The 23,421-nt window shown below is 35.4% G+C and overlaps 1 protein-coding gene across 2 annotated transcripts in view; it reads left to right on the top strand.

Annotated features, from left to right (window-relative positions):
- The first annotated feature begins 3,777 nt into the window (after positions 1 to 3,777).
- LOC145675580 (uncharacterized) overlaps positions 3,778 to 23,421 on the top strand; it is a 162,465-nt gene continuing 142,821 nt past the window's right edge. For both annotated transcript variants that reach the window (XM_081746103.1, XM_081746102.1), the window contains exon 1: positions 3,778 to 3,936. The gene's annotated coding sequence lies outside the window, so the exon portion shown is untranslated. The remainder of the gene's footprint in view (positions 3,937 to 23,421) is intronic.

Raw genomic sequence — 23,421 nt, 5'->3', positions numbered from 1 at the left:
ACCAAAATAGTCACTTTCAGTCTCATATGCCGGAAGATATCACATAATTACTGTAAAATTAGCGGTATTTTAATTTCGCAATGATTAGGCCTCTTAAACACTTTTTGTTATAGGCCTACATTTCTGTTCTATTTATTTTATTTATTTATATAAGTTTTATTTATTTTTTATACTCCCTCCTCCATTCCTCAGTTCTACAATCAAAGTGAATAGCCTAAAACAAGTCCAACCTCGAACCTTATCCATGTTACAAATTTGATCGAGATCGGTCGGGCGGTTCAGGAGATTTAGAGTCACAAACATAGATCCTAGTGGTTTTTAATTTTATATATATAGATATAAGCAGGATGCGAATTGGCGGGGGGGATGCCAGGGATTTCCCCCCCTGACAAAAATCTTTCCCACCCTGGAGAAGAAAAATTTTATCCCTGGCAGGGATAACTTGTTAGTATATATATATATATATATATATATATATATATATATATATATATATATATATGTGTGTGTGTGTGTGTGTGTGTGTGTGTGTGTGAGGACTGGGTGCGCATATGGGTGAAATTCATCCCCCCTGGGAAAATTTTTCAATTCGCACACTGGATATAAGCTAAGAATTAACTTGTTCTACTACCTATTTTCTTTCTTCTTTTGTAATTCTGCAACATTAAAAAAAAACATCGTTATATTGGTTTTCTTCAGTATAGTCCCGTAATTTAAAAATACGAATGCGTAAAAATAAATTCCATTTATTAATTATAGTGGAATAAAATTCAAAATCTTATTTAGCCCGAAAAACCTTCTCGTTCACCGGAAATCGTGCCGCGTTGCAGGGGCATATAATTTCGATTTTTTCTATTGTTATTAGGTTAGGTTAGTATCATTAGGTTAGATTTGGTTATAGTGTGTTAGGTGTAAGTGCTTGCACCTTCGTTTTCTCCTGTAAATTTTGTATTTTTTACGTTCTCTTGGATCCCTTCAATGAAACATTTACTTAAGTGAGTACATATAAAAGATGACCGATTATACTATTTTCCACTACCGGTGTATTTCTGCACAGTTTACAGAAGCTGCAACTTATGTTTACAAGCGGAGCGCTACTAGCATGATACCATGACAAAGCTATTCAAACTCGTATCATTGCCAAAACACACTCACTTTCACTACCTTCGGACCCACTCCCTCACTAACGCTCGGGCCCCCGGTTCGCCCTGCACTGACTCAGATAGAATTTGTGCTTTCCAATAGTCACCTACCACAGGTTGGTTTGTGTTTTTGCACTATAGTTTTAATACTATACATCCAGACACCGTATTTATAGAGAAATCTGTAAAAAAAAAAAAAATAGTTTTTCAGTCCCCTTGAATTTTATCTATGCCATATGAGATATTTTCATGTCGCTCAGTGCAAATCATTTAGGAAATAAAAAATAAGGAAATGAGTATCAAATTATATTTTTTCAACAATTATTTCGAGTGGTGCACCAAAAGTAAACTGCGCGATCAGAAGATAAATTAGTAAAACATACCGCATCAGTTATTTGTTTTCACTTGTTTTGCTTTCACTTTCTCTCACCTGATGTCGCTTAAATCGAGATCTTACAAATTTTGTTTTCGAAATAGAGCGTGCTCTAAACAAGAGAAATCTCATAGGATCGTTCAAAACACAGAAAATTGCATGCGATCTGATGCCATACACTTTGAGATTTTGACTCTAGGACAAATCGTAAGAGATTTCCTAGGATCTATCCTATAGTGTATAGTGAATAGTTAAACATCCGCAAAACGAGAACGAAAGAAAGCTCTACCACACATTATTCAGGCTTATACTTTTCAATTTAATGAACCATTTGCAGAAAGCACTTATTGTTATTTATTTCATCAAAAGAATTCACTGCAAGTCATTGCAAATATCATTTTGCAGAGCATTAGTCCTTTCATTTTTGGCTTGTCCATTGAAGTTCTCTATGGAAAAAGCGCTACAAGCTGTTAAATAATTTTGCAACTAGAAACTAAATTTCTCCGTCTGACCGGGACTATACACAAAAATGGCCGGGATCCTGGAACAGGATTAGCTCGGGATTACGAACGAAATGCACAGTTCTGATTGGTTGGTGTTATCCATTTCTTGTCATGTAACATTCAAATAGCAGAAATCAAACGCTTGCTGCTGTCGGCCATCGTGGCCGAGCGTGCTAGCGCTATGTGCTGATAACGAATTTCGCTTTTGCCATGGATTCAAACCCGTCCCAAGGAGTGTTTTCTTTTAATTTTCATAACACATTCTTATTAAAATAAGATGAAAACAATACTCAAAAAGTTATTTACTTACTTTTGGGCAGATAAGTAGTAGCAGCAGTAGTTGTTGTTGTAGTAATAGCAAGAACGGTTAGAAGCCCCACATTGCTCGTTTTGTTCCAGCTTGACCCATATTATATAAATTTTATGACCAACTTAAAACAGCTAGCTAGAATAACGCGTAAAATAGCTGGCTAAAGTAGCGCGCGAAAAAAACGTACTTCCGGGAGCATTACTCTCCCGAGCTGGTCGTGCTGCAACGCCCCTTCAAAACTGGGACGTATGGCAAGCCTACCTATAGTCTTTGACGACCTATGTATTTGTCAGGTTGCTTCTGGGATTGATCACACGACAGTGAAAACTCTGTACTGTCCATAAGTTTTGTAAAAACGTTGGGAAACACAAATTACAAGAATCTGTGAAATTCTGACTTGTAGCTTGTAGCTTATGAAGTATTAGACTAAGGCCTTATGCAGGGTCGTTCTGACGCGTGATTAGAGCCATACTAAAGAGTTCATATAACAAGTTTCCTGCAGTTGTCAGGCCTTTAGTGTGACGCTAATCATACGTTAAAACGATTCTGCATAAAGCGGAGGGACTTGAGAAATAGGCCCCAATGGCCATATTCCGTATCGGTATCCGTAAAATTCAGCGTACAGCAACGCAACACATAAAAATGCAAAAGTCATTATGGGCCATATGTAGAGTCCTTTACGCCTTCGGTGCCAGCAGTCCCGGGTTCGATTCCCGGTGCGGGCATTCGGTTCAAAAAGTGTAGAAACGCTTTTTCAAGCCAGCCATCCTGAATGAGGTTTTCATCATTCACACCAGGCAAATGCTGGGTGGTACCTAACTTATAGGTCCCAAGGTGCTTCGTTCCTTTCCCATACTTAATTCCTTCCCTTTCCCCGGATTGTCGCCGAGGGACCTCATCCCTCAAAACGTGAAGGGCTAAATGGTCTTAGATGCCGAAAGCCCAGTAATCTAAATCCTAAATCCCCGTAGAGCCCTTTAGACGCATTATTAAAGTCTTACTAAATGCCTGACTACTGCTGGAAAGATATGTTAGTCAAACTCTTTAATATGGCGCTAATCACTATTCAGAACAACTCTGCATAAGGCCCAATAACTGCTATTCTAGTTATCGCTAGTTCTTCTACAATTATTTCCGGTGGCTTCGTTTAACTTCATCTACGCTAAGTAGTGTATTGTCTTGCCGCTCAGCACAAATCTTTTGAAGAACAATAAGTAGGAAATTAGTAAAAGAATTATAACTTCTCAATAGTTATTTCTAGTGGTGTGCCTAAACTAGATCTTCACTATTTATTCTCCTTTTTCTTACAACTCTACCCTTTTCGTGCTATTTAACCTAATTGAAGTAATATGCGATACGCATTCTTATTCAGTTCTAATTAGAATATTACATCACGAAATGGTTTCCCTTACGATGAAATAGCTAAATGAGATTATTGTTACTGGCAACATTGTAGCTAGCAGACGAATCCAATATGTCGGCTGTAGTTGTGATGGGAGCGTTGTTGTCAGGAACAAATTGTGGAGTACGTTGAAAAATTAACGTACAATGTTTTCTAAAGTTGTGAATTAAATGTTTAAGTTTGAGAGTTGTCTTCTAAGAAGTGAGGTAAGTTCATCTCGAGTAATGATGTAACTGTTAATATTTTTAAGCTCAATATCCGAAACTAATCATAAATATGGAAAAATAATAATGTTTGTATCTAGTAAATGTGTGATGTAAATAGATTATGTAAACGAATGGGTGCATATAAGTTAAAAGGATAAATAAAACTTATGCTCAATGTGCAAGTACAGGAGCTTTTCATGTAGCATGTAATTTCTTTGTGTGCAAGGTTGAAATTTGAGTTTATGGTACTGTTATAGGAGGTTACCCATTATTTTTATCGTATATGACTAAACTACCTTTGTACTGTGATAAAAAAGAAAATGAAAGCATTTATACCTAACACTGGTTTCATCTCTGATATTTAAATTTCTGAATAAGGGTAGAATAAACGTATGGACCTAGATCCATAATTCTTGTCTTAAAGAGTGGGATAAAGTACCGTACTAATGGATACGACTTACGTTAACAATGAAATACTTCTAGTACAATGTTTACGGCGCTCACAATTCGATGTTCCGTTTACGAATTAGCAGGGTTGGCTGGTTTAAACCAAGGTTTAAACCAGCTGGTTTTTTCAAAAAAACCAACTGGTTTAAACCAAAACACAAAAAATGTTCGCAAATTTGTAAGTGTTTGTAAAATCTTGATGAAAACACATTTGTGGGTTATCACGTTTCACTCCCGTATATTATTCGTATTATATTCAGACCTAAATTCCCCATTCATTACTCAAAAAGATTATACTACAAAAGCAACTTTTTTTTTTTTTTTAAGTTTATAAATGTTTATTTTGTGATTTTTTGTAGTTGTTATTATTGTTATGTAATTGCAATCGAAGAAAAATTCTAAATATTGTTTCGTTTCAATGTTTACTATTGATAAAATACATCGAAAATGCCGTACTTTTTGTGTGTGGGGGGGAGGGGCAGGGTTTGAAAAAACCCGGGTTTTTTTGAAAAAGCCCAACCCACCTGGGCCCATGTGGGTTTTTTCGGGTATTTTCGGGTTTAATTGGGTTTTTACGAAATATTTCAATGTTTTGGGGGTAAAAGTGTTAAAATGTGATTTATATTTTAAGATTATCATTGTCACAACTTCTCACAATTGTCACAACAATTTTCTATTCACTGCAGTTTTGAAAAAATGGCCGCCATTTTGAAATTTTACGTTGGATCGCTGCCAAAGTATATACATCTGATTTAGTGTATCTCGTGCTTCTACTCTGAACATGTCAACTAAAAAGACCAAAAATTGCACTTTGTAGCGTGGATATCCGCTATTTTGAAAAAAAGAATGGCCGCCATTTTGAAATTTTACGTTGGTATGCCGCCAAAATCTATACAGGAGATTTAGTGTGTCTCGTGCTTGTACCCTGAAAATTTAAGCTTAAAAGACCGAAAGTGATAACCTGTAGTATATGTAGTACAGGTAGACGAACGAACAAATGTAGATCGAATCATCCCAGGAGCCTCAGTGACGTTAGCCAAATATGAACACCAAATATATTAATTTAAAACAAAGATATATAATTCGTGTTTTATAAAATAAATGTGTCAAAATGTCTTATACGACATAAATATTTTCCAATATAAAATAAATAGTTTTATTGTTGGAGTCATGGGCGGCCATTAGGAGGGGCAGTACCCCCCTTTACTTTTTTGAAATTACCCTTTAATGTATATAGTTTCATTTGGAAATAAAAAGTTTTGTATTCATTATTGGTTCATAGAATAAAAATGGTGCCATAAAATATTTGTCGTTCTATGAGTACGTATTGGTTGTCTTCCCGTGGAATTAAGAAAGCTACAGGAATTGTGTTTGAACTGCCACTAAAAATAGCCCAAAAATTAACCTATTGGGGCGCCACAATTCTAGCGTACTTTAATTTCTTCTTGCAAGGGCTCGATATACTAGTCAGCCGCTCTGGAACTAATTGAGATAACATTTCGCAAGAAAAGAAGTCCTTCACAAGTTATTCTTTAATTGCACAAAAGTCGACAGTTCCTAAAATGTATTTTCTTTTTTCTAATAATAAGGAATATTTTGATTTGATTTTTTTCAGTTTAACATCCTGTTCAGCAGCGAAGTCATATGAGACGTGGACTTAATGATCAACGTGGAGTTCGAACCACCTGAGCTCCTCCGGGAATCGAGCCCGGATTTCCCACTTCAAAGGCGCGTACACTAACCGCTTAGCCACGAAGGAGCTCAGTAAGGAATATTAATTTTGCAGTGTAACATACGAGTTTAGGGGTGTGCATATGCAGTTTTGTATATACAATTAAATTTAGTGAATTCAGCATAATTCTAGGTTTTAGGATTATTTTGTATAACTGAAATGTGGAGTGACTAAGTATTGCTGAGTTTTGATGTATTCCAAGAAAGTGAAAACTGTACTTAACGGCAGCGAACATGTTTCGGGAAGCTGCAAAAGTATTTCTTTAAATGTCGTAGCATATGCTTGTAGTATTGACTGTCATTCTAAGAGTAATAACACATAACATTCGTGGAATTAAAAATAAAAATCGTTCATTAATTTCCAGTTTCAATATAACTTTTGCAAAACAAGCCTCATTATTCATTACTATGATTATTTGATTAATATTATCCTTTCTGTTTATTTGTTTTGCAAATTTGTTATTAAATAGGTTAGGATTTAGATTTCTGGGCTTTCAGCATCTAAGGCCAATTAGCCCTTCACGTTTGAGGGATGACGTCCCTCGGCGAGCACTCAATTCGGGGAAAGGGAAGGAAGAAAGGATGGGGGAAGGAAGGAAGCGGCCTGGGACCTGTAAGTTAGGTACCACCCCGGCATTTGCCTGGTGTGACTGAGAAAAACCCAGGAAAACCTCATTTAGGGTGGCTGGCCTGAAAAAGCGTTTTACACTTTTTCGAGCGAGTGCCCCACCGGGAATCGAACCCGGGACCGCTCGCACCGTTGTTATTAAATAGGCCTCTAATCTGATCACACAATTTTCCAGACAGATATTCATGAGCAAGGAATCAAATCTCTTCTTACACCTTCGTTGTTTAAGAGTACAAAGGGTTAGTATCTACTTGCGTTGCTCTTGTCAATTTACTTAGTAAAATATGAAACAAGATATACGGTATAACTGGAAAAACAGTATCCTAATAGTTATACAACTTTCGTCAAAGTTACAAGTGACTAGGAAAACTAACATTGATATCAACTATTCAGATCATGTCTTGCCCCCCCCCCCTAACTTTTAACGTCTGACCGCCGCCACTGGTTGGAGTTCACTTCCGGTACTTTGTGCGTTCAATTACGGGAATTTCCCGAGCACTTGTAGCAAGACGGCTCTTTCCAGAAAATTAATTTAAAACAATTAACACAGACATAATTCATATTTTATAAAGTAAATATTTCAAAATGTCTTAAATAAAATTCAATATCTTCCAGCGTAAAATAAATAGTGTTATTGTTGAATTATTCAATTGCGACGCTTTGTGCGTTGAATTGCGGGAATTCCCCGAGCACTTCTTTCGCGACTGTTTTTTGAAAATGCAGCTTTTTCTTGGTGTACATCGAAATTTCCACTAGTAAGGAAGTTTGAATTTAGCATTTGAAATAGTAAGAGTTACGTAATCTTCGGAATTCCGAGCATTAAGCTTCTTAAATTTGACAAGAATTTTTACGCTATTGCTGGTGTTGATTCTGCAGAATGCTTATTTGAAGAGTAGCAACAAATAACTAAACTGTTGTTGTTGGAAAACCAAATTTTACTGAAGAATACTTGTGTTACCATCAAAGGTAATCAAGTAATAATACTGATAGTTTTACTAATGCACTACATATTTACTGGTAGTACCGGCACCTATGGCCTTAAACCCGATGAGGGATAACGTCCCTCGGCGTCGCCGAGTCAGCGAGCACACTTTTCACGGAAAGTATTTTCTAAAATATAAAATTGCATATCTTACTACAAACAGGCTATAAGCATAATCTATACATTAATTTGTTCTATAATTACCTCAAGCTAAAGTTTTTTTTTTTTTAAATTATGTTTTTAATTCATTCAGTGCATTCAGAAGTTTATAAAAGTATTATGTTGTTGTATACCTTAACGTGAAAGCATCTAATTTGCCCAGGAAAGTCCAAAATCTGATAAAAATCACTTTCAATGTAATCACCTTAGTTGTACCAACAATATACTAACAAAAAGCTCAAAAACCCAGGTGGGTCCAACCCGAAAAAACCCGGTGGGTTTTTTCGGGCTGGGCCCACTTGGGCAAACCCTGGGGAGGGGTCATACAGACCCCACGAGAGGCTTTTAGTGAAATAAGTATCTTTGGTATCTATTTATGTATAAATGAGTCTGAGCCAAAGTGGACTCAAATAATTCGTATCTTTATTCACTTTTCTTATTGATATGTAGATTAAGTCGGTGTACTTTAATTTGGACCAATAAAAGTCGTTATTAACTAACTTGAACTAAATTAGTTCTTCTGTACTCCGTCGTAGTTTGAAATTGTTCATATGTAATTCTGTATAATGGTTTCACTTCTGCAACTGTTTATCTTTTTGTCCTTCTGAAATGACTCTTGACAGTTATATTAAGAAGCATGTAAAGATCAGTACAACGTATTTTTATCAGGATTCCTTCGTGAGTGAGTCGGCAGACGTATCGCATTTGTGGCCAATTAGTCCTGGTTCCGAGTCCAAATGGAGGACAATTTCTTTCGGATGTAACTCGAGAAGCAGTTTTTATTCCGCTTTAAGCTTATGTGACCCCTTCCAGCATAACCCGGTTGTTGCATAATAACATCAAGGCGAAACAAACTTATTTCTGTCCATATATGATATGAATATATAGAGCAAATTATTTAAACCATAAAAACCGGTTTTTTTGGTTTTTTAAATAAAAACCATGGTTTTTGCCAACCTGCGAATTAGGTTACGTGATACATCGTGCATACAAATCATTATCAATCACAATACTAAATCAAAACATACGTAGATAGTGGATAAGTCAAGCAATTTCGTCGACATTTCTGCCGCAGAGTAGCTAGGTCCAGTATTTTTAAGCTTAGGAACGTTAAAATTGTGACATTTATCAGGAAATTCATTGTCATTATCTTAGAAATTGTTTCTCAAGAATTCCCCGGTTCTTAGTCACTTTAAAAAGATATCATCGTTTTGCATGTAAGTACTACATCCGGAAATAGGTCATAAAAACTACAATGTAAAAACCATAAACCAGTCTGTGCTAGGTGCCCACTAAAAAAGCACGAATGCCATCTGAGCCAGGACAGGAGGGCCCGAGTGGTACCAGGGATATGTCCGTAAGGAGAATGCGCATTAGCGATGGAGGGTGTGTGTAGAAACGGGGATGTAGCTAAAAACATTAGGTTCCGTTAAGTTAGTTGCCTTTGTAACACATTTACTTCGATCACTTAGCTTTACGTTGTGGTAGGGGATTTGAATAAGTACTCTAATAGATAACCTTCCATTTGCTGACTTTATCATCACCAAACCGTTCGCATCGATTTCATAATGTGCTAACTGTAATCAATAATCACAATCACGCCATTATTACGATATTCACATTTAAGTATGTACCGGTAACTGTTTCTTCATTTTTATGGTCGTCCTACATTTATCACACTTTCTGCTCAATTCCAACAATTCATGCCCCTTTGCAAATCATAATAACACCTGTTCTCCACCAACATACGTTGTTATAAAGCTGAAAATCGAAATGTGGCATCAGTCATATGGAACTGTCATCTTTCTTCTAATTGTATCATTGCACTCTACGGTCTGACGTAGCTATCCCTTCACTTAAAATAGTACCAACAAGATGCAGCTTTTAACATGTCAAAATAACACATTGAACTTGTTTTCTTTGTATGAATTTCACGAAAAATAGCTGATTCGCTATTTGTTTCGTGTAAATTTTATGTATTTTTCATATTTCTGGACCTACTTTCCATACTTTAACCCTTTTCGTCGTTTGTGCTGCCAACGAAAGTTTAAGGTTTCAATCCAAAACTCACACTTTTGGTTTCAAACAGTGCATTTGGTAGGTGATGAAAGCATGGATTGGAGTATGTTTTACTTAATTTTTGTGCAGTACTCATTTCCTTCCTTATCTTCTATACATTTATCCTTTAAGATTTATTCCACGTCAGTTCAACCAAGGCTTTTAACCCACTACCTCAGCTATGGATGAAATTTGGTAGAGTTATAAAACTTTTAATGCTGATTGCAAGTTTGTGAATGTTATTGCAATTGCATTAGCGGTTCAGAAGTTATTGCATTTCAAAAATGAGGTGAAAATCCATTTTTAACAGTCACGACATGATATTTTTCAGTTTTGTAAGAACATTAAAAAAAAAAAAATAAATTAATCATATTTCGGTTCCTATTAATGCCAGAAACATGATTCTTATTTTATTCAGATTGTCTTGAAGTTGTTTACCATAAAAAAAATGAAAGTTTCCTCTAAAGCTGATAGAAAATCTATAAAGCCATTTGAAAGGTAACATTTTGAGAAAAAAAAAAAAAAAACTAGAACGCCATTTTGTAAACTTTAAACCTTTATTTCTCAAAATCCCCATCATGGATTTCAATGATTTTGTTTTTGTTTGAAAACTTATTACATCTAGTTTCACATATGCAAAAATTGTGATGGGCCATTTAAGCACGGAGGCGATATTCCAGTCAGTGTTGCCAACTGATTGCGAAATAAACTTTTTTCAATAACTTCCATACATTTTAACATATTCACTCGAAAATGGTATAAGTACTCTTCGGTATCAAGAAACACGTCTGTGAGCATTATCACTCCTACCAAGCAACTCAGTGTTGCCTGTCACAGCGTTAGATGTATCTGTGCCACATTCTGCATTAAGTTTATTACATCTATTTCCACTATACAAAAATTATGATGGGCCATCCAAACATAGAGGAGAAATAGGGAGTTCCAAAAATTTATAATTACGGGGGAAAAATACAATAATCTGAACAATAAATAGGCATTAGCATTTTTTAATATTAATCAGAATAACTACCAAAGTAGCAAATATAATAAGTCTGACAGTATTATAGGCCTACATGTTATGACACATAAAATAAATCTTCGGTTTTGCTGTAGTTAGATATTAACGTGGTGCTTTTCGTGAACGTTTTCCACATTGAAGTAACTACTTTTAGAGACGTAGGGGCAAGACTTTACTATAGGCATTTCATTCAATTGACTCGTTCAATGAATCGATTCCTTAGAATCTGATTCCACGGAACAGTTTCCCAACTGTTCTGAAGAACCAGTTCTTAAAGAATCAACTCGAGAAAGGTTCTAGAACGCTGTTCTACAACACTGATTATGAACCAGATTGGTTACTTTTTATATGCAATTTCGTAGAGAAAGGAAACAACCTGCTTCATAATCAATATGGTAGAGCAGCGTTCTAGAACCTTCCACCAATACCCCACTCTTAAAAAGAGCATACAACGAAAATTTGCACGAAATGTAAAACAGAAATCGTGTTAAATCGTACTACAATGGAGGGCGAGGCACAAATTATATATTGGAATACACTGTATCACAAGGGGGCAAGCTCCCCTAACCCCCCTCCAAAGCACTACATACATATCAAAACAAATATATAAAAGAACAACATACCTGAGACTAAACTGAAGTGTACAATTCACCAGCATGCTTCATAAAAATTAAATATTATTCACTAATTCTCGCATCTTTACAACATTGTTGACACCATAGATAATATGCAAACTGCAACATCATGGACTCAGAACCATGAGTACAGCTTAAATTTCTTTTCAAATGACACCAAAGATTTTCTATATTTTGCGTGTAGGCACCACTTACTAGGTCAACGAAATTTGAAGAATGGTTCATAGTCAAATGATGCCATCCATCACTACTTAATGATGAATAGCCCTTCGAGGAATCAGTTATAATTGTGGAATTAACATTAACATGTCCAGCAATAACTTCAACTAAATTTTCTGCCGACCTCTCATTATTCGGACATTCACTCAAGAAAAATATCTCCTGTCTCTCGGCAAATTCCACCTACAATCCACACTTTCTTCTTTCGCCTTCCAACGTTATATTTTCTCCGTTCAAAGAGTGCCTCATTAATCTCTACTGTCAACCCGGGTCCACCAATAACAGAGAGAGAATGTCTTACAACAGCCTCAAAGTACGCCTCTACAATAATTTAGCCAATCGGAAACAGTTCTCGAATTTATTTTCCCTTGAAACGTTCACTTATGAATAATAATTGCGTAGTTAGTAATACCAGCAACGAACATATATGATATTAACAGAATTTCACGAATCTGCAACTTCAAATGACTCATAAAAGAACCATTTCGAACAGAATCTTGTTTTAAATATGCATGACATTTTCGGTTGTAACACACATAAGAAACTTTCAGATCTTTACCTCGAACTACAGCATCTAAGTTACATCTTCTTTCACAAATGTTGCAGTCTTTATCTAACTTTAAAATTCCAACTGAAAAACAAAAGCGGTAGCTATTTTTTTCACTATTAACCACTAAGGCTCCTAGCCTACACAAATTTAAATTAGCGATTTTTTCATCCCCATATAAAATATCAACACCGTTTGCCATTAAAACGCCCGCGCAAACCGTACACAACAGGGAAGAGAGTACGGCAAAACAGAACAAACAGCACTGACACAGCACATAACGTCACATCCAACATTCCATACAAGAAGAACGAAAGTACCACTTACCAGAAAAATCACGTTCTAAAAACGATTCACATCAACAACCAAATCACTGAATCAAAGAATCAAATGAACGATGAAATGCCTGTAGTAAAGACTTACCGACTTAAGAGATAACTGGTATGTTCTGCCAGTAGCAGTTGTTATATCCACTTTACGTAAGATGTGAGTAAATGGAACACAACAGGAATCATTTTCAGCCCAGTAAGATGAGGGAAATGTACCATGAGGATGTAGGAATTTTACTGATGCATCGCTATTCACTGGCTAAAATCTTCATCCAGACTCGTACACTTTGCTCCAATCTTGAATGGATCAGTTTTTTCAAGACAATGAATTGCACGTGTCCCCGGAATAGTTTTTGCTCTCAGAAATCGTTGTTGAAGTGTGGCACGAACAGTAGGCATTTCTTCTTTGTGCACTAAGAAATACTTAGTGCTAATGTTTTCTTCACAGAAATTAAACATAAAGCCACATATATTTATTTGATCAAACAATGGTCTCTGAAGGTTTGCTTTTGTAACAACCCGCTTAACATTCCCACCAATTCCATCGCATGGGGACTTTCCATGCTTGGTAGCAAAAGCAGACCATTTTGCCACTATACCATGGAAATTACTTGCGTGAAAGTAAAGATTTAAGAAGGCTTAGCAGTTTTTATACTGGGCTCCACACCCATCAGTGAAATATTCCACTTTCGTTACGTGAGGAAAATTTTGTTTTAAATCCGACATTACCAGTTTCTGTGTTTGAAAGACTGTTGGTACGTCATATTCCACATCATCTGAAAGAATGTAGTAACTTCTGTGTTGAATAGTCATCATTAGTTGTGGGAATCACATTGGGATATAACAGTTTCCTCAATTCTAGCATTAACAGTATATACTACATTAGAACAGCAGCATAAGACTTCATTTGTTATAAATATACTAGCTGATACGCCCTCCGTTGTGCGGGTAAGCAATATTTGGAAGACGTTCAAATACATCCACTAACTCTGACTTTTGGAAAGATTGGGAGCGTTGAACCATGTAGTACTTTTTCTAGTGTCATAGACATTTTCAAAGAAAGAAAGAAAACAAATTTCTCTATTGTTTGGAAATGAGAGCAGAGTAAATATGGGTTTTGAGCCCTACGTACAGCTTAGAAAGGTGTCGAACACATAGTGTTCTATATAATTGAATATATATATTATATATATATATATATATATATATATATATATATATATATATATATATTGTTTTTACGAAATTGGTAATTCGGTAATTAGGGGTATTTGATCCACACGATTTCGTAATGTCGCAGGTAATAATGCAGAGTGTATGCACGGATACGTCTAATACTGTGACAGTCAACCCTGAAATTGGTTGGACACCCTGATAACTGGGTTGCTTGAGAGGAGTGATAATGCTCACAGACGTATTTCTAGGATACCGAAGAGTACGTATACCAATTTTGGAGTGAATATGTTAAATCATATGGAAGTTATTGGAAAAAGTTTATTTCGCAATCAGTTGGCAACACTGAGTGGAATATCTCCTCAGTTCTTGGATGGCCCATCACAATTTTTGTATATGTGAAACTAGATGTAATAAGTTTTCAAACAAAAACAAAATCATCGAAATCCAAGATGGGGATTTTGAGAAATAAAGGTTTAAAGTTTACAAAATAGCGTTTTTTTTTTTTTTTTTTTTTTTTTTTTTTTTTTTTTTTTTTTTTTTTTAACGTTACCTTTGAAATAGCTTTATAAATGTTCTATCAGCTCTACGGAAAGTTTTGATTCTTTTCATGGTAAACAACTTCAAGACAATCTGAATAAAATAAGAATCATGTTTCTAGCATTAATAGGAAACGAAATGTGATGTTTTTGGTATTCTTACAAAACTGGGAAATATCATGTGACTGTTAGAAATGGATTTTCTTCTCATTTTTGAAATGCAATAACTTCTGAACCGCTGATGCTATTGCAATAAAATTTACATACTTGCAAGCAGCATAAAAAGTTTTATAGCTCTACCAAATATCATCCAAATCTGCGATAGTGGGTTAAATTTCCCCAAAATTTTGGTTGAATTGACGTGGAATGACTCTTAAAGTTTCGGAAATTTAAACAAAAATCGTACTTATCAGGGTGGATTGATTTAAATCAGTTTGATTTAAATCACGATTTTAATCAAGATTTAAATCACTTGATTTTTTAAATAAAAATCGTTGATTTAAATCAAATTCCGAAATGAATTAATTTAAAGTGAAGGTAAGTAAAATCCCGTTTCTCTTCTGTTATTTCGATTATGGAAGATAATAATCATAATACAATGAGACTCAAATGTATGTAAGCACAGTATGAAAACGAGCATCATGTAGAGGACGATCAGGAAAAATCCCGTTTGAACGGGAACGGGTGAACCCTGCTTTCTTCTCTTTGTAACACAGGGTTATAAAATTTCTATTCCAACGAGGAAATTACCATGGCAGGGTGTCTAGCAGTCGGGAAAATCGGGAATTTGTCTTAAATTTAAAAAATGGTCGGGAATTCGGGGATTTGTCTGGAATTTGCGAAAAAAAAGTCGGGAAAAATGGACGTACATCATGCCGTCAACGAATTTTCAAGAAAGGTGGAAAGATGAATTTCCCTGAGTAAAAGAAGGGAAGACGAAGTTAACTGCAGAATGTGTGTGGTGTCATACCACATTTTCGTTTACACCATGGGACGTACAGCTCTTACCAGTCATTCAAAGAGCAAGAAGCATCAAAACCTTGCAGCGACTCGACAGAAGACTTTCGCAATGACATATCATTTCCCAACAAAACCTAAAGAAATTTCAGATGTTCCTGCGTCTTCATTAAATGTAGATCAACCTGGCACCAGCACTGGTCCTGTTCCATGCTCATCCAGCGAAACATGCTCTCCCATTCGTAGGTCTACTTCGACCCTGGACAAATATAAACTAAAAGATAGGCACACAGGCAAGGATAAAGTGTCATATAGCATCGTGTACGGATTGTGTCCATACTTTCAACGTGAACTTAAATCCGTATTACAAGAGTGCGAACATTATGTCATTGGATTTGATGAAAGTTTAAATAGTGTTGCGCAAAGAACTGAAATGGATGTAAGTGTACGCTTCTGGGACGATAACACGAACAGAGTCAGAACACGGTACTTGAATTCTGTTTTTATGGATCATAGTACAGCTACAGACTGTTTAATTCGTATCAAGGAAATTGACCTTGGGTATGCAACTAGGTCAGCACTGAGGAGATGTACAGAAGTTAGTGAAAAGGAAATGTTGTGTTTCCGAAAGCAAGTATGTGAATGTTATCAACATTTAGTGTCCAAGCTGCAGGAGAGGTCCCCGCTAAAATATTCCCTTACAAAAGCGCTGACGTTTCTTAATCCCTTAACCGTTGGTCATTCACAGGAAGAAGCTGTTAAACAAATGAGAGCAACGTTCGAAATTTTAGTACAGAGTAATATTGTCTCAGCGTCTGATGCAGAAAAGGCGGACAGAGAATACAATGCTCTAGTAGATCAGACACATGTGCGGGAGAAAATGAAGTCGTACAAAAGAAATGAACACAGACTTGATGACTTCTGGATGAGTGTATTACCACCAAATGATGTATATCTGTGCAAAATAGTAAAGATATGCCTAATTCTTTCCCACGGTAATGCAGCATTAGAAAGGGATTTTTCGGTGAACAGGGAAATAGTAGTTGAAAATTTGTCAGAGGATTCTTTAGTGGTGCAGCGTGTAGTGTATGATGCTGTCAATGAGGCTGGTGGCATACAAGCCCTTCCTATCCCAAAGTAGATGATTCTATCAATGAGAAACGCACACGCGAGATTCAAGGAAGCCGAAGAACACCGCAGAAAAGTGATGTCAGAAAAAGATCGCAGGGCCGCTAAAAAAAGAAGAGCAGAACAGAGACGAAAGGAACTTGAAGCAAAGAAACAGAAAATCGTAAATCAGTTGTCAGGACAGGTTGCTACCATAGAGGAGGAGATCAAAAAATTGCATGATTAGATTGTTTCATTGCATATATGAAGAAGGAGACATTCTATGATCAGGTAAGAACTCATACACTTTTTCATTACATTCAACCTTTCCTAATTTTACGAAAACATTTTTTTTTTTTTTTTTTTTTTTAGAATGAGTCGGGAAAAATTTGGAAATGGTCGGGAAAAGTCTGGAAAAAGTCGGGAAATTGCTGAGAGAAATTTGCTAGACACCATGCATGGACATTTAAGGTGAAAACTCTTTTGTGTCCACGTCTATTTGTTTGTTTCCAGATAATAGGGGCGTATTTAGAGGGGTCCGATCCCCTCTCCGAAAAAAAAAAATAGATTTTAAAATTTTGGGCGATATTTATGTACTAAATACATAGAAGTTCCTCGGGATCGTAATACGACAAATTTTGGATGCGTTAAAATATCGAATAATACTTTTGATAAAGTGGATACTTGACCCCATTGCAGAACATGCCGCGATCTCTGATCGCAGAAAATTTGCCGCGCCTGTGCAGGAAAAATTGTCAGAGGAAATAAAATAGCCAACAGAAAAGTATAAAAACGTGCCTGCTATGTATAGACGTCTTAAATGCACGGACAACTCGCATTTGAACTGTTTTTCACGTCACATAAAACATATTTTTTTAACAATCACGTGTTTCTTCTGCTGGAACTGATCATCCTGATTTTTTTTATTTTGGAATTCCTGCAGAAAATTTTTGACTTACAAAAGCTCATCGCATAAAGACAAAGAAAGTTCTGCCATCGGCTAATATATAGGATCAGAAAACGATATTCACGAAGAAATTAAATGTCTACTAAAAGCAGGGAATTCGTGTTATTATTCAGTTCAAAATCTCTTATCGTCGCGAATTCTGTCGAGGAATTTGTAGCTTTAAAATATATAAAACGATAATTATGCCTGTTGTGCTGTGTGGTTGTGAAACATGGTCGCTTACGCTGAGGAAAGAACGCAGACTGAAAGTATTTGAGAATAAAATCCTGAAACGAATATTCGGAACCAAAAGGAACGGAAATGAGGAATGGCGAAAACTTTATGATGAGGAACTGCGTAATTTATACCGTTCACCAAACATTGTTAGGGTCATCAAATCTTGGAGGCTCAGGTGGGCAGGACATGTAGCCAGTAAAGAAAGTAGGAACACTTTCAAAGTCTTAACTGGAAGACCAATCGGAAAACGACCATTAGGAAGACCTAGGCGCAGATGGAAGGACAATATTAAGAAGGATTTCGCAGAAATAAGAATACAAAATAGAAACTGGATTCAGTTGACTAAGGATAGAAGTCAGGAGAGCTTTTGAGAACATGGCATTGAACCTCCGGGTTCCATAGGTCATAGAATGAGTTAGTTAATTTTAGGCGAAATTTATGTACTTTATATGTATTTCGTGCCGCTAGCTAGTTCCAATTATTTAAAAATATGCCCCTGCCAAATATCAGCAACTTTCGTGAAAAGAAAAGTGTCATGTTGATATACATTGCTGTACTTTTTCCTTAATGCTTAAGAAACATTGGGATTGAAATAGGTTAACGATTGGGAATTAATTCAAAATTAAAACCCAATACTTTCATTTAAATGGCATAATTAACATTTAATACTAATTCCTAATGTTTTTTTCTTCAGTTCGTGATTTGTACTATACGAAGAAAAAGATTTGATTTAAATCAAAAAAATCAACAAAAATGATTTTTTTGAAAAAAATCATGATTTTTTTCCACCCTGGTACTTATATATTAATGAAAGGAGGTAACAATCGATTTAAACTTATTTTTTACACACCAGATCCCCTGTTGATGCGAATTCACTAACAAACAAAGTATGAAAAATTGACTGACTGGACCGAGACTCAAAGCCAGGATCTCCGACATACCGTGTCGGTGCATTAAGCACTACACCACCCATTCCGCTTCCCAGAACAGCCACACACTCTCTCATTTGTGAAGTCGGTGCACTCCACTCAGACACATGCTTGTACCACAGCCTCGCTGCTGTGTTTGTACAATCCACTCTACATATTGAGAACACCTTTTTGGCGGTTATAATTTCATATCTACAGAGGATCTGGTGTGTAAAAATAAGTTTAAACCGTTTGTTTCCTCCTTTAATTAATATGTATGAAATTATAGCCGTCAAAAGGTGTTCTCAATATATGGACAGTCAAATGACGTTAGGCTTGACCTGCTGAGACTCATACACCGTGAGATTCGGGATCTTAGCACCATGTCGTGCGCAAAAGGCTAAATACGTTTAAGATACCTGATACATAAAAGTAAAGATCGCACGTAGACCGAAATCTGGCTTATTGTGCTGTTTGTTCATCACTACATCACCCAAAAAATGAAATGAAATCTTTGAGTTTTACGTCCCACGGTTATGCCGGTTAGGCTAAAGGAGACGGTAATGATGAGTACTGAATGAAATGGTGGAATGAAGAAAGTGGGAGGAAACGGGAGAACCCCGAGAAAACCCACGCACACGGTGTTTGGCTACATCACCCAGTCAGCTCCTCTAACGAAAAGACTTACATTCTCCATTCCACTTAGCTAAAAATAAAATAAAATTAACAGTGTGTTTCTTTCGCTTACATTTTTTGATAAAAATCTACTAAGTTAACTAGTAGCTAGTTTACTAATATTTCCCGTTTGTTGTAATCAGGAAGAGATGCTTATAAATTTTGAAAAATCCATTGGGTATTGAAAAGATTGAATTTAGCTAAAGTTTTTTTTTTTTTAAATCTTGTCCGTATATTGTCAGCGATAGCCTGTCGTCACTTTCAGTACGAATTCTTTATCTAATTTTTACTTTGCTTTGTGGATCTATAGTACCGTTAACTTTCAGACCTTATGCAAAAGTTATACTTAGTGGACATTAAACACAACCCTAAATTTAACGTTAGAGTATTAATTTTTTAATTCAGGTATTTATATATAACAAAGTAAAATAAAGCTTTTCCTTTTGTTTGTTTTCTTTTGTTTATTTACGAGATATTTCAGTAACTTTTGCTGATAAACTCCTGGTCTGCTATCGTTGTTTAGATTTTATCTTATGTACCACTGAGTCTTTTCTTCGAATTTGGTATAGAGAGTCGGTAAATCCTGGACCACAAATTCTGGAAACAAGAATACAGCAGTCAGAATCTTGTTTTTTCGACGAGCTTTCGCCCCTAGACAAAAGCAACAACAAGGGTTACTTGGACGTGCAAAGATTAAATATTTTATTTTACTTTATTATGCATAAATACTAAATTTAGTTTAAGAAATTCCACTACTTCACTGTCTCCGCAATGTGTTACCTTTGGTTCAGACTGAGATAATGGGTCAGATTTTTGGGAATCTGGGCCTATATATCTAAAGGCTTATCTGGGTTTGATATCGGAAAAACGACTCCCTATTATATTTCCTCTGATTTTCAGTGTTCGTTTACAGATGATGTACACAAATTTTAGAACACTTACTAACAACACCTTCGACATTAATTGTTAAACATTTACTTGAAACATTTATTTCCACTAAATAACATTCCATTTTCTGATAAATAATCGAAACCCTGGATTTGAAATTTCCCTGCAGTGCAGGGATGTTACCGGTAATATGAGTTCCGAAGCAATGTAAAAATTCCTTAAAGAATTCGTACTGAAGATGACAACAAGCCGTCGTTGAAACGTATTCGGACAAGACTTGGGTGAATTCAATTCTTTTAATGTTTAATATTTTTATCCCATCAGTTCTTTAAGGAACCCACTGACTAATTATCTTTTAGAATTCCTGTTAACACCAACTAAAACGCATTTTCCAGATTGTCGTTCAACTTTTCCGAACATCCATTGACCTACAAAGTGATCATATTTCCTTTTCAAACTCCATATTTCCTTTCTTTCAAATATCTTTATTTATTACTGTCAATATGAAAATCAAGTAGTTCTTAACAAATTGATCCCAGTCTACAACACTAGACGGTGGCTACGAATATTCTTCCGCAATTCGTAAATGTTCAAGTACTTTTAAAATCTCGTTTGTCAACATCAAAACTCCTCAGTACGCAACTAATTTCTACAAAATCATGAATTGGATCTACAGATTTACTACCGTTACAGGATACGTTTTTTTCTTACTTTGTGTACAATGGTTTTACCACAAAAATATTTCTTCCCATCAGTCCTGTCTTTTGCGACACAAGTACGCTAAGCTGACTTTATTTATTGATCTTTTAATTATGAAGTACGGACATTGAAGCAAAACTCTTACTGCAAATCCATGTTCATTGACAGAAGTACAGAAAAGCTATGATTAGGGTATTCTTTTTCATCAATAAAACCGTTTAATAATTTTGTTTACTTTCACCTCAAAATTATTTTCCGATAGTTCTATACAATATTTCTTTAAAAATCTTTCATACCAAATAGTTCTTGAGCAAAGTTAACGACCAACTTCAATGTACTTTATGCCAACAACCTTTGCAATTTCATATGTTGCCGTATAAACTGTACAAACCCAAACATACTATTAAATATTATTAATTAGCCATTTTTTTTTTTTTTTTTTTTTTTGTATCTTTACACAAATTACGGAAAAGTAAACTGAAAAATGAAATGAAATCTTTAAGTTTTACGTCCCACGGTTATGCCGGTTGGGCTAAAGGAGACGGTGATGATGAGAGATGAATGAAATGGTGGAATGAAGAAAGTGGGAGGAAACGGGAAAACCCACGAGTACGGTGTTTGTCCACTACAAAGTCCACACGGCGCGAGCTAGAATCGAACCAGGGACCCCAAGTACCGGAGGTGGACGCTCTACCACTGAGCCACCGCGCCCCCAAAAGTAAACTGATTAACGAGTTATAAGGATACCCATATGATAAATAGAACCGGAACTATTTAAATCCAAAGGGGTTAGTCCATATGAAGTGATCCTATAGAAATAGGTTTTGGTTGTTGGGCTTTTTTTTTTTTTTTTTTTTTTTTTTTTTTTTTTTTTTTTTTTATACTATTACCATATACATTGACAGTACAAGATTTTTTTTTTCAAAATTGTAATGCCAGCCAGTTTGAGTAGCGTGTGCCAGTTAGTGACTTTGCAGACGTTTGCGTAATCTTCATGTTTTAGGGCTGGATTATTCAAGAACATTGCCGCAAACAACATTTCCTTCAGCACTTTCTCTTCTTTAATTTTGTCTTTTAGCATGGAAATTCCTTAGCATATGAAAATTAATTCCTAAGTTCAGTATTTTAATTTAACGAATTCCTCGTTTTAGAGCTGATGTTTGTTATGAAGGAGTGAAATACCAAAGTTGATTTTTTCTTGTTTTTACATATGATACTGTACTCACTATAGCTAGGGTAACAACATTGGTAAGTGCTTCCTACATTTTTTGTAATTTTTAAAAATTTGAAATTTTGTAATTTTTACAACGTTTGAAGTATAATATCTCTTGTGCACATGAAATAGGGCGTATATATGTATCTCAGAATGTGCTCCAACTTTGATATTTAACTGTGAACAAAGTTACGAATTTTCAAAAATTGTAGAATTAATGTGAATTTGCGCCTTAACAAAATAATAATAGACTAACGTGCACAATAGCATATTTTAATTGCTATTTCCACACCTATAATAGAAATCCTAGTGGAATATAAAGAAATCCGTTACTCACCAGTAAAATAATAGTAATAACTTAAAGGAGGGGAATAATAATAATTATTAACCTATTAATCTTATTGTTAGTTACAAAATTGAGAGAAAAACTCACGTTTGACATGTTTTCTCGTCTGAATGACTGCTAAAATGCATGCTTATTTCTTCAGAGATATTTTGTGAAATACTTTGTGATCTGTCTGTTGCTGTTGTAAGATCAAGAGGTGATAATTTTCTTAGAATATTTTCAATAGACATCCACACATGATCACTAGCAGATTTCTTAAAGGACGTACTAAGTCCTCCAAGATGGTAAAATTGTACATACACATTACTATTCTCTAATCTAAGTTGTTTAGTCTTTTCAACCTACCACTGTCTACCATGAACACGTCCTACTGTGTCATTTATTTGTAAAGTCAAGGCAAACAACACAGTTGCAATTGTAAATGTTCATTTTCGATATTATGTAGCACACAGTTACATTTTCTGAAACACCATGAAATTTATATTTTCTTGTCCCTTTGATTTTCACTGTTTTTATACGAGTGATGCTTTCTTCGTATGTAACGAGAAAATGTAATACCTTTAACATTTTCTTTGCAACTTGGTTTTACTTACTTGACACTTTGTTATGGCTCCTACTGCGTCACTGACATTCTTGAATGGCAAGAAAGAAAGAAATAAGATCCATTCAGCTTTTAGACCAAAATCTGCTTTGTAGTTGGGAAATGTTTGAAAATTATTTTCTATTCTTATATCGGTAGCCATTTAATTCGGAAAGTAAATAATCCTGACACCTTCCTTAACACTTTTAAAAGAGAAGGATTTTAGTCCAAGGAATTTACATTATTATATTAATAATATCGTGCAAGAAGAAACTCTTGAAAAGTGAGTCGCCCATGAGTTGCCCGGATCTGCAGAGGAAGGCTTTGAATTACTGTTAATCGTACATTAAATATTAGACGCAGTAAATAAATAAATAAGAAATAAAGTAATGATGTTATGAATTATTATAAACATGCGTCAATTCGTATCCTTAAATAAGAATTCCGTTGAACAACAATGTAAT

The sequence above is a fragment of the Thermobia domestica genome, chromosome 18 (genome assembly GCF_964235325.1).
Source record: "Thermobia domestica chromosome 18, izTheDome1.hap1.1, whole genome shotgun sequence".
In the NCBI taxonomy this organism is placed as follows: domain Eukaryota; kingdom Metazoa; phylum Arthropoda; class Insecta; order Zygentoma; family Lepismatidae; genus Thermobia; species Thermobia domestica.
Note: the sequence above shows the minus strand (reverse complement) of the source record. Positions and strands in the feature narration are given on the sequence as shown.